Source organism: Panthera uncia, chromosome B4, assembly GCF_023721935.1.
Source record: "Panthera uncia isolate 11264 chromosome B4, Puncia_PCG_1.0, whole genome shotgun sequence".
Taxonomy (NCBI): Eukaryota; Metazoa; Chordata; class Mammalia; order Carnivora; family Felidae; genus Panthera; species Panthera uncia.
The window spans coordinates 47,803,880-47,816,098 of NC_064809.1; the positions used below are offsets into that span (position 1 = coordinate 47,803,880).

General features: G+C 36.1%; 1 protein-coding gene across 3 annotated transcripts in view; it reads right to left on the minus strand.

Moving 5' to 3' along the window:
• The window catches only part of EPS8 (epidermal growth factor receptor pathway substrate 8), a 192,127-nt gene that overhangs the window by 126,418 nt on the left and 53,490 nt on the right, over nucleotides 1-12,219 (minus strand). For all 3 annotated transcript variants that reach the window (XM_049625139.1, XM_049625142.1, XM_049625138.1), the window contains one exon: nucleotides 2,638-2,708. The gene's annotated coding sequence lies outside the window, so the exon portion shown is untranslated. The remainder of the gene's footprint in view (nucleotides 1-2,637; nucleotides 2,709-12,219) is intronic.

Here is a 12,219-nt window from a genome sequence, read left to right on the forward strand (position 1 = left end):
CATTTTATGTGTCAGTAATTTCAATCATCCCCAAACTGATAGCAAGAAGCCACCTGATGTGCTGTTATCTCATCCCGACATCTTGTATGCTCACACTCTAAAATGAAAGAAAATAAAGTGTGCCTGTATGCAGGCAAAAGAAAGCTGAATGATTAATTGCTATATATGTCTCTTCTTTAAAATCTGACTTGGTAGCTGAATTTTTTCATCATATCCAAAAAACAGAAACACATACTGAAAAAGGTAAAATTTTTAAGTGGTTAATACTTTTAGTGTATTGTTTCTGCAAAGGTAAACAGTTTAAATAACTGCTTACTTCCAAGGGCTAAGTCTGAAGTGAAACTGTGTATTTCCTAAAACTCTAGTGCTATTCTCAGAAACAGCTCATTAGCTACCAATTAACCCATTTCTGTAAGTCTTTAGTAATCTTACACATGCTGACCTACCTCTAGGCTTGGACCTTCTCATGGTAACGAAGACGAAGGGTGTATCAAAGAATCCGTATCTACACACAATTTCAACAGCAGACTTTTATCAATACTGCATTGTGTCTCTAGCTCACTGGTACAAAACTCCTTTTGGGCTTCATCTCACAACCATGACAATGATGATAACAAATTGCAGGAAGAGGATGAATCACCAATGACAATAACTACCTAAGCACAAATTTGTGCTCCATACTGTTTTGGGCACTTTCTGTATGCTATCTCAATTCAATCCTTACAATTCTATGATGTCAGTAACACTATACCTACTTTACAACTATAAAATTTGAGGTTCAAGAGACTACATGTCCTAAATTTTACAAGTGTTGGATGGTGAAAGCTGTGAACAGGCTTTCCTCCTACAGCCTACACGCACTATCTAGATAAAAAGGCAATTGGTAAAACCCCTCTACGATTATGTTTCTTTAGACTGGTCAATTACTTTTTGGGGGGAAACCAAAGAAATGACTTTTAGGTGGAACTAAATAAGCCAGTTGTTTAGTAAGTCACAAACAACATTTCTTAAAAATACAAAAGAATATGACTGGCAATTGTATTAAGAGAGCACAAAAGTAGTTGCTAGATGACTCAGCCAAGCAATAAATTAGAGGTTAGAGCAAGAGAATTAAAACTGTTGAAACCGGATTGAAGATTAAAAGACAGGTGGCTGATGGCTGTGAGGGACCTTGAACACCGCCCCCGCAGTCACTCAACAAGGAACTGAGTAAGTACATTGTATGAGAAAAATTTAACATTTTCTTCTGGACTAAGACACAGAGAGAGTCAGCAACTGCAATGTTAGACAAAAGATAACCAAATCATCTAGCTACAGCAACAGCCACTGCACTAGAATCCATAATATCTGAAGACAGAGTGCAGGAAGACGGTAATTTTACTACCATCTGACCGGTATTTCTCTCCCAAGATATAAGGAAATACTCTTAAAACATAGTTACTAGAAAGAAATATCATAACCACAATTGCTAAATAGTATCCTGGCACCTTTAAAAAGCTTCAGGATACAATTTGGGACACCCAGAATAAAAGGTTATGTGCAAATCCTAAGCCCAAAAACAGATAAAGACATGACGTGTGCGGGGTGAGTTGAAGAAAAACAAGAGAAATAAAGGAAGTTAAGAAGACAAACAAAACAAACAAATTTATGAAGCTAAAAGAAACACCCACTCAGTATTACTCAAGCAAGCCTCAGATCACCTATACCAAGGTATCCAGATGAATGGCTAAAACCCCAAGGAAGAGAAAAATCAGAACTAGATTTTTTCCCCCACATCAAGAAGGTAAAATACAGAATATAAAAATATTGAAAATAATGTGTACAGGTTTTTAATAGAAAATGCATTTAAATATTGAGATATAATTTGCATACCATAAAACTCACCCTTTTAAAGTGAACAATTCAGTACATCTGAACTATTATTAATAATACTTTGTTTCACACACATACACACAAAGAAAATGCATTTAGTAATCCACAGATTAACAATTCCTTCAAATACATCCCAGTAAATAAAGACATTTTTAATTCTAAAAATGCCAGTACTTTCAAAGCCACCCAAGTGGTTTTGTTTTCTTTCCTCTGCTGCTTCTTCCTCCTCTTACTTTCCCCTCTTCTTTTTGTGCTTGCCAGTTTTCTCAGAAATAATATAGAAGATGGCACAGTCTTCCTACCGTTCCGCTGCTAGTAGGCTACAGTAACATCCAAAATTTCATACTCATAAAGATTCTATGCATATAACTGTTAAGACCCATTGAACTTACTGACAGTTGACAGTTTTAGTACCTCTACCTACCGTTTTTCTTAATGAAACACTTACATATCCATGATCTCAATTTATTTTCAAAACATGTAATCTGGAAGGTAAGCTGAGTCAACAGTCCCATCATCCCTCTTTTAAAAACAGGCAAACTGACACAAAGAAGTCAAGTAAGCAGGGCACCACACCAACGGCCCCTGCAGCAGGACTGGGCATGAAGGCAGGGGCAAGCCCTAGATTCAGCCCGGGACTCTCAGGCTCACACTCAGCACTTCATGTGTAACTGTAGTGTTTCTCAGAGTACATGCGAATGTCAAAATTTCCTGAGAAACAGCAGATAGCTTGAAATACGCTCATCTCTCTACAAGTGGACTCACCTCAAAAATGAAAATATGCTCCAATTCTCATTTTTCCACTTCAGTCCAACGAGAGTTGTGTTAAAGATGACCTGTACATAAAAATAAGTGAATACAAATTAAATTCCACTTTGAAGCACAGTATGAAAGCAGCAGTCGTTTTTGCGTAAAACAGGTATGTTCTCTTTTAAATTTTTTGTTCTCTTTATGTAGTGAAAAATTATATGGATGGAAAAGATAAAAAAGAAAGAAATCATAAGGGATCAAATATTGGGATCGGCATATTAACACGCCCTCTGATTTAGTCCTGCATTGCAGTAACTCTGAGAAGTACTAACTTCCAAACGAACTACAATTCTAAGACTTATTACACTAGGATTTGAATGGACCAAATGCCTCAGAGGTACTTTATTTTGCAACTTTTAACATTTTCCTAGCAGTTTACAAACTATATGTATATTAGGCATATTCAATTTTTTCCTATATATAGTTGGACCTATATATTCAGCTCAAGGTCTATAAACAAACATTTAAAATGCACACCCCAACATTGATTGTAAGGGCATGTTATCAAATGACATATATCTGTGTAACTGATAATATCACTGATATTAATATCACTGATAATAACTGATATATAATAATATGTATCTTCAGCAGGTACCTATCCATCAGATATTTAGCGAATCCATATGTGTGAAAAAAAATTTTAAGTTAAATAATAAGACATGGGACGCCTGGGTGGCTCAGGCGGTTAGGTGTCCAACTTCGGCTCAAGTCATGACCTCACAGTCCTTGGGTTTGAGCCCCCTGTTAGGCTCTGTGCTGACAGCTCAGAGCCTGGAGCCTGCTTTGGATTCTGTGTCTCCCTCTCTCTGCACCTCCCCCGCTCATGCTCTGTCTCTTTCTTTCTCTCTCTCTCAAAAACAACTAAAAACATTTTTTAAGTTAAATAAGAGAGTTCGTGCTGTAAATAAAAAACAATAAGTAATACCATATAATGTTCAAGAACTATAATAATTCAAGTATGGACTTTTTTGACATGTGACTCTAAGAGCAATGAGAACGGACTTTGGAGTACAGGAGTTCGAACAGAAATCCCAACTCTGTATCAGCATGGAAACACTGAAGATCAGCACCTCATTCTTCTGTTCATATCCTAATATAATATAATCTCACTTGCCTAGAGGCCACACATAAATGACAACCTCAGCAATGTCAAAGAGTAAATTAAAAAGTTACATGGCTAGTGAAATAGATGCCACATCATCTACGTGCTAAATTTCTGCATTTGACTCTGGGAAGATGCCCTGAAGCTCAGTTTAGATCTTTTAAAATCTTATTGTAGAAAAAGTTCTAATGAACTTGGTAGTCAAATCAATCCACAGCAGGGAGAAGCATTGATCAGAAGCATTAAATCTGAATTTGGGGAGCTAGGACTACTAGAGGTTAACAGAAAGAAACAACAGCAGAAAGAAATTGGTAGATTGTAATGAGAGATTATGACACAATGGAAAGAAAAACTGTATAAGGCATCCTTGGAATATTTGACATAGAACCCATGCATACATTAATTTCAAGGATACACTATATTACGATCCAAATAAATAGTATGCATAGTAATAAGTAACATTCTGTTTAAGAAGACTAAAAAGGACTTGATACTTAGAAGAAAAATTACCAACTTAACAGTTTAAAAATAAATAAAATTCTAATATTTACAGAATTATATATACAGAATTATAATATACTTCAGAATTAACTCTGAAGTATATAGCTAGGAAATGCACTTATTTTGAACTTGGAAAGCATATTATTAGGCAAACCTGATAAATGAAATGTTAATGTAGTTAAATGAGCAAATATTAGGGACTTAGGCCTCATAACTAAAACCAAGCACTATATTAAACAGTCTCTCCCTTCATAAGGTTCACAGTTCAGTAGAAAACACCACCATATATATAATTAAATTTTAATACTATTTAGATGTGTACCAGAGGTATAAGCAAGAGACATATAATATTTGGTTGTTTCTTTTTATGATGTTACCAACGTGCAACATTATTGCACATTGATGTGCAATGCCTAGACACTTTAATTCAGTAAGGGTCATAAGTGTGACTTCAAGAAGGCTGGAATATATAAAATGGATGAGAAAAAAAATATATCAAAAGTAAAACTATGACATGGATTAAAGATAAGTATCAGAAATTCCCTCCCTCCTTTCCACTATAATAGCAATGAAAACTATTGACAAGAGGATCAGTTAATATTTACTGAGAATTTATTGGCCCTTATAGCTATACTCAGCTATAAGGGCCTAACATGTATGAACACATTCAGTTCTCAACAACAACCCTATGATGAAGGCTCTATTATTATCCTGTTTTAAAATTAAGAAAATGGAGGCATGCAGACCGTAAATAACTTGCCCAAAGTTACACCGGTAAATAAAGAACCAAAATTAAAATACAGGAAATTTGGCTTCAGAATCCATGCTTTTCATCACTGCATACCTAAGAGTGTACTAAACGTGTAAAGATGTACTCTCTTATAGAAGGTGTACTTTTCAAAGCACCACACATTGTTTGCTTTAAAAAGAGCTACTATCAGGGCACCTAGGTGGCTCAGTTACTTAAGCATCTGACTTTTGATTTTGGCTCAAGATCTCAAGTTCGTGAGTTCAAGGCCCACGTCAGGCTCTGTGCTGACAGAGCAGAGCCTGCTTGGGATTCTCTCTCTCCCTCTCTCTCTCTGCTCCCTCCTCTGCTCACTCTAGCTCGTGCATGCTCTCTCTCTCAAAATAAATAAATAAACATTTTTTAAAAACAGCTATAATCATTAACACTTTCATATTCCTTCAAAACCAATTTTCCATTTTTGCTAGTTTATCAATTCATGTTTAGGATTTGGTTCTATAACTATTCTATATTCTCCAGATGCTTTGCTTAAATATGTCAAAATTTCCCCAATGACTCCTACTATCACAAATTCTGAAACTTACTAGGAATTTATCCAAAGGATACAGGAGTGCTGATTCATAGGGGCACATGTACCCCAACGTTTATAGCAGTGCTATCAACAATAGACAAATTATGGAAAGAGCATAAATGCCCATCAACTGATGAATGGATAAAGAAGATGTGGTATATATATATACAATGGAGTACTACTTGAAATGAGAAAGAATCTTACATTTGCAACAACATGGATGGAACTGCAAGGTATGATGCTAAGTGAAATAAGTCAGTCAGAGAAAGATATCATGTTTTCACTCATATGTGGAATTTGAGAAGCTGAACAGAAGACCATGGGGCAAGAGGAGGAGAAAAAGATACTTTCAAACAGAGAGGGAGGCAAACCATAAGAGACTCTTAAATACAGAGAACAAACTGAGGGTTAATGGTGGGGCGGGGAGGAAAACAAGTGATGGGCATTGAGGAGGGTACTTGTTGGGATGAGCGCTGGATATTGTATATAAGCGATGAATCATGGGAATCTACTCCTGAAACCAAGAGCACACTGTAAACACTTTATGTTAGCTAACTTGGCAATAAATTATATTTAAAAATAAAAATAAAAAAATAAATCTTTTAAATTAAAAAAATAAAAATGAAAATTCAGAAAGGAATAAAGAATGAAGCATTTATCCAAACTCTTTCATATAAACTATACAATTAGCTAAACAAATAGTACATGAGGGGGAGTTTTTCTTTGTAGACTCATTCCAGAGAATAAACCAATATAAAGCGGCAATTAAAATATCATCCTGTGCAACTCCTAATGAATTCAAGTATGGAGGCAAAACAGCTACTAGTATCAAAAAAAAAAAAAAAAAAAACAAAAACCACCACATATGTCTCCTGAGAGAAGAAATACCATTCGTATATTAGGAAGTGAGGAGGATGGGGAGAACAAAGGGAGGAAAAGAAAGAGAAGCAGAGGTGAGAGACAGGGAGAAAGGAAGGAAGGAAAGAAGGAAGGAAATCTGAATTTGATTAAGTCTCTAGACTCTACCACTTTATAAAAAACACACAGGAGATAAGGACATGTTAAACTATACCACCAAGACCCCATCAGCAATATGTAGCAAAGTACATATTAATAAGAATAAAGGACACCATTTGGACCCTGACTCAAACAAATGCAAAAAGAAGCCTTATGAAACCATTGGCAAATTGAACATTAATTATTTAGTAATATTTAGAATTAACTTTAAGTTTCAGGTATGATAATTAAATTATGGTTACTACATTTTAAAGTGTTTTTATCTTTTAGAATAACATACTGAAATATTTACAAATAAAATGGTATATCTGATACCTGCTTAGTTTCACACAGAAGAGAAAAAATGGAAAGGGGCAGATCAGTGAACCAAGATTAGCCCAGAGTTAGTAACTGCTGAAGCTCGATGATGGCTACCTAGGAGTTCATTATACTAGTTTGTCTACCTTGTATATTTGAAGGTTTCCAAAATACAATTTTTTTAAATAGGGGGTATACAGCACATTAAACAAATGGTACTTAAAATATTATAACAGAAGTGCTTTTAAGAATTTAAAACTTCACTACATGTTTGTATGAGAAAAAAAATGTTTTAACAAAATAGTAACACTAATGTCTCAACTAGTAGGTATTTTTCTCAATTTTTAGCTAAAATGTTATGCTTTGTTTATAAGTAAGTAATGGTTGATCTCTTTATTAAGTACAGCTAGTACGCTGAAAACAGCTGAAACAGTTGAAAATGGAAAAGCAGTAACTTTAAAAACATAAATATAAGCAAACTGCCAGACTTTAGATTTTTTTACTTCCAAAGTTTTTTGTTCACTTTGTCTGGCACTAGAAAGACTCAGGTTGAGGTAGAGGGGTACATGGAGTTTGGCTCAAATTCTTCAAGTTTGGATAACATATGTGTAATTTAAATTATTGTATGATGAATCCTGTTAAGTGAGAAACAGTTGTATTCAACACAAAAAGGTGAAAAGTACAAAGGCTTTGAAATTCAGTTTTTGTTCCATCACTTATTAGTTTCACATCATTTCAGGCAAGTTTTAGTGCCTTCATCTGCAAAATGAGAAAAATAATTTCTTCCACATAATGATGTGATACATGGATTTGATTATACTATGATATAAATTATAAATACATATTCAATGTATTTTAATATTTTATATAAACTACAGAAGTGTGTGTACACACACACACACACACACACAGTTTCCTAGCATTGTTCTGTTAGTGTTTCACAGTAGCTAATATTCCAATTGTCAACATCCAATCATTATTCTACCAGTTAACAGTATTGTTATGCTACCTGATATTACACTCACTTCTTCCCAAATGCCAACAATATTTCCCGTGGGCATAAATAATAATTTGGAAAACACATACACTGATGAACTAAGAAACCCCTTTATACACTGAAGCTTTGGGTGTTCTTTATGAAATCAGCAGGCCAAGAATTTGCCTATAACTTCTATTTACTTAAGTTGTATAGATTTTGGATAAATAATATTATTTGAAAAGTTTAAAGGTAGGCTGCTTTCAGTTACACAGCCAAATCTTACTTACACTTGAAATATATTTGGTGTTTGAAGGATAAATCTACACTAAAAAATATCAAAGTAATCACTGGACTAATGCTCCTATAAGAAAATTCTTACCCTTGAAGATAAAGTATCAACAAGAATGGGCTTCCTTCCAACTCACTTGATGCCCTAGGGCATTTTGCATACAACTTAAAACACTTATCATGTTATATCAGTTATTTATTTACATACTGGTCCCAAAGTTGGAATATAAGCTTCAAAAAGACAGAGAAAGACTTATTTTCCTTTTCTATCATCAGCATCTGCATAGTAGCGCCTGGCAGCAGCAGGTGATTAGTAAATGTTTGCTGAATTCACATATAAGTATATGCACCTTCGTTCTCTAAGGGCTTCAGGATCAAATCATTACATGCCCCTTTGTTAAGTACTCCATGAAGGGACTGAGCCTATCAAACCTGGGACTAGAACCTTAAGAGACTTCCATTGTACTCTTACCCTTGCCCCTTATCTCCTAGAGGGCACATCTATTGCAGATCACTTGAATTCAACACAGACAATATTCCTGGGTTACTCTTCTAAGCCTAGCCTTCAATCTATAATACCAGCTAAGACTTACTGACAGCACTTTATGTGCAAGGTGCCACACCAAACACAGCATATACCTTTGCTCGTGTGTTCTTTATGATAGCCTGGCATTATTAGTATTACTCCCATTTTACAGGTAAAGATGCTAAGGCTTAAAGAGGTTATGAAATATGTTCAAAGTTCCAAGGTCATAGAGCAGAGGCAGGATTTGAGCCAGGTCTGTCTGACCATGGCCCACATTCTTAATCACTGACTCTACTGAAAAGAAGACTACTAGTAAACAAAACTTTTCAAAAAAGACTCTGAAAGTCTCTTTCTTCTTACGTTTTCTGACACATGGGGACCCTTCCATACAGTGAATACTAATCAACAGAAGCCACTCTAAGATGGCAACAGAGGATGGAAATCATGCTTAAAGAAAAAACAATCTGAGCAGTCTAGAAATCTTGTGAACAAGACTAGAAATTTTTTTAAAAAAAGGAGAGATGCATAAAGGACTAGATCACTATTAATGACTAAATCTGTATAGAACTCAAAAGCTACAAAGCACATACAAATACACACACTAATTCACAAAGCTGCCCTGGAATGTTGGTGTCATATAGATTTGACGCTGAGACCTTCATTAGAACCAGCAGAGATAGTATAGGTTAACATAAGACTGTTTTTCCCAAGTTTAAATCTCAGCTTTGACAATTACTGCATAGCTTTAGGAAAGGTACTTATCAACCACGCTAAGCCTCAGTTTCCAGGGGTGTAAAATAGAAATAATGCCTCCCTTGTAGCAAAATGATGAGAAAAACAATTAATACATCATGTTGCTCAAAGCCATTAACTTAAGCACATGTATGTGGACTGGTAATGATAGGAAGAAGGCAATGCTATTTAAGGAAACAAAAAATGGTGCTTTAGAGGCCTGGATGTTCAAAAGCAGCAGCAGTAAAGAAACTAAAAACAATCAACAAGCTGTCCTCAGGCTTAGATTCCCAGGCAAAACTGGACTGCCTACAGAGGGGATCCTACCCAGAAAGGTATATCTGAAAAAACTGTTCTTCACCCGGGCAGGCTTCAAGGGCAAGCAACAAGAATGGGTAACAAATACTTTTTTTCTTTTAAGTCAGCTCTATGTATAATGTAGGGCTCAAATTCACGACCCAAGATCAAGACTTGCATGCTGTACCAACTGAGCCAGCCAGGCACCCCAGTTAGGACATACTTTTTAAACTGTAAAAACTACTGGGAAACTATTAACCACTTCCAACTAAGATTAACCTAACTGCTTTCCTGACAAAACCACATTGGGATCAATAACATTAATTCTTAATGACTAAGGAGAAGTTTTCACCTAGAGTGGAGCTGAGCAAGAATGGATATAGCACTTATGACAAAAATTGCTGGCCTCTCACTGTTTCACCCTATGAGATACCCTGTGACACCTTCCTCCGCCCCTTCCTTGGTCAATTAACCCTTCAAAAATTCTTACTAAATGCAAACACTGTTCTAGTTCCAAGGGATACAAGGACGAACCACGAACAGGAGAGTGCAATAGGACAGTAACAATAACAACAGCTAAGATCTGAGTGTTTGCGCTGTGCCAGGCTCTTCAGGTGCTTGACATATTTCATAACTTAATTCTCACAACAAGCCCACAAGGTAGGTAGTAATACTGTCCAATAAATGACAAAAAAATGGAAACATGGAAATCTGTCATAACTTGCAAACTCATTCAGCAGTGAAGCTTAGATTCAAATCTAGGCAGGTAAGATAGAATGATAAATGTTGGACAAACAGGTTATGGGAACATCAAGGCCCCCGAAATGTAAGTAAACTGGTTAGTAATGAATAAAGTTAATAAGTATACTTTAAAGTCTTAGAAATCCTTAGAAACACACAAAGAGAAGGTAAACAAAGACACGGGCCCCATCTTTAAAATTTTCATGGACCACGTAGATAACAGCTCAGGTTCACCACCACTTCGCAGAAACATCAACAGCTGTTACCTTTGGTTTCACTCAAACAAAGAAGTTTAAAAATAATAAATGAAGAGTGACTAGAGAAATACATTGCCCAAACGAAACCAGTTAACGTTATTAAACTGAATTACAATCATGACCAAAAATGTGATCACATCATAAAATATCATAAAGCCGCTCCAGCAATGAATGGCTGAAAGGTAAGACCCTTCTCTGTAACACATAGGTTTTACATGGGGTTGCACACCCAACTAATACTTTTATTGGAGAAGAAGCATCACACAGTTGGGCCAGTAAAGTTCTTCTTGAGGTGAGCTTGCCCACACCAGTTAACCAGTTAATTAACCAGACGTTTCATCAATGACACATCTAATAGATAAGTTTCTCTTAAAGCAACAGTCTTAGGGAGATTTTCTGGAATTAAATTGCCTTCAGTTGTACCGTGTGAAGAGATTAGTTCTATAATACATGCTATGCTACTAGTCAATCCTCATTATCTGCAAAGTATAATTTAACATTTGCAACATGAGTCCCATATTCTTGTCTGCCTAATAAAACAACTCTCATTGCTTTCCTAATGTATTCAAAAATGAGCTTGATCTTCCTCACAAAACAAGTTTACTCTCCAAATTTACTAACTTATTTTAATACGTCTCCTTTTTCCTCATCACTCAGCCTGAAACTCTAGTTGTTACTGACTCCTCCATCTTTTTCATTCTGTATCACCTCACGCCAGATTTACCAAAATAAGCTTCACCGGTCTTCCTATTTCAAATAACTTTTCCTTCTAATCCTTTTTCTAAGACTGTGAAAGTTTTACTCTTAAAAAGCAATGCTTTCACTTTGCTACTCTCTGTCCCAGAACCAACAACGGCAACAACATATAAGATCACATAATAGAAGCAACATTAGCTTAATAATTAAGAAGCCTTGGTTCCAGGCCCAATTTCTCCACTAACTAATTTGAATGATTCACTTTGGTTTCCTTACCTGGAAAACATGAGTCCTAGGCTAGAAGAGCACTGCAATCTTTAACTTGAAGAGCAACAAATCTCTTGTCCTGGAATTCATGGTCCACCATAATTGAGCTCATCAAACTCATCTACAACTATCCCCAGAATGTATTTTCCTACCCCCCCCCCAGCTACTGTCTGCATACTCCTGAATTATGTCAGGCATGTTTGTACTATACTAATTCCTTTTTTATTTTAATTTTAGAGAGAGTATAAGCAGCGAAAGAGGAGGGAGGGAGGGAGAGGGAGGGGGGGAGGGAGGGAGGGAGGGAGGGAGAGAGAGAGAGAGAGAGAGAGAGAGAGTGCTAAGCAGGCTCTACACTCAGCATAGAGCCTGGTGGGGGCTCAATCCCATGACCCTGGGATCATGACCTGAGCTGAAATCAAGAGTTGGACCCTCCTGTTTCCGATTCTGTGTCTCCCTCTCTCTCTGCCCCTCCCCCGTTCATGCTCTGTCTCTCTCTGTCCCAAAAATAAAAAAGG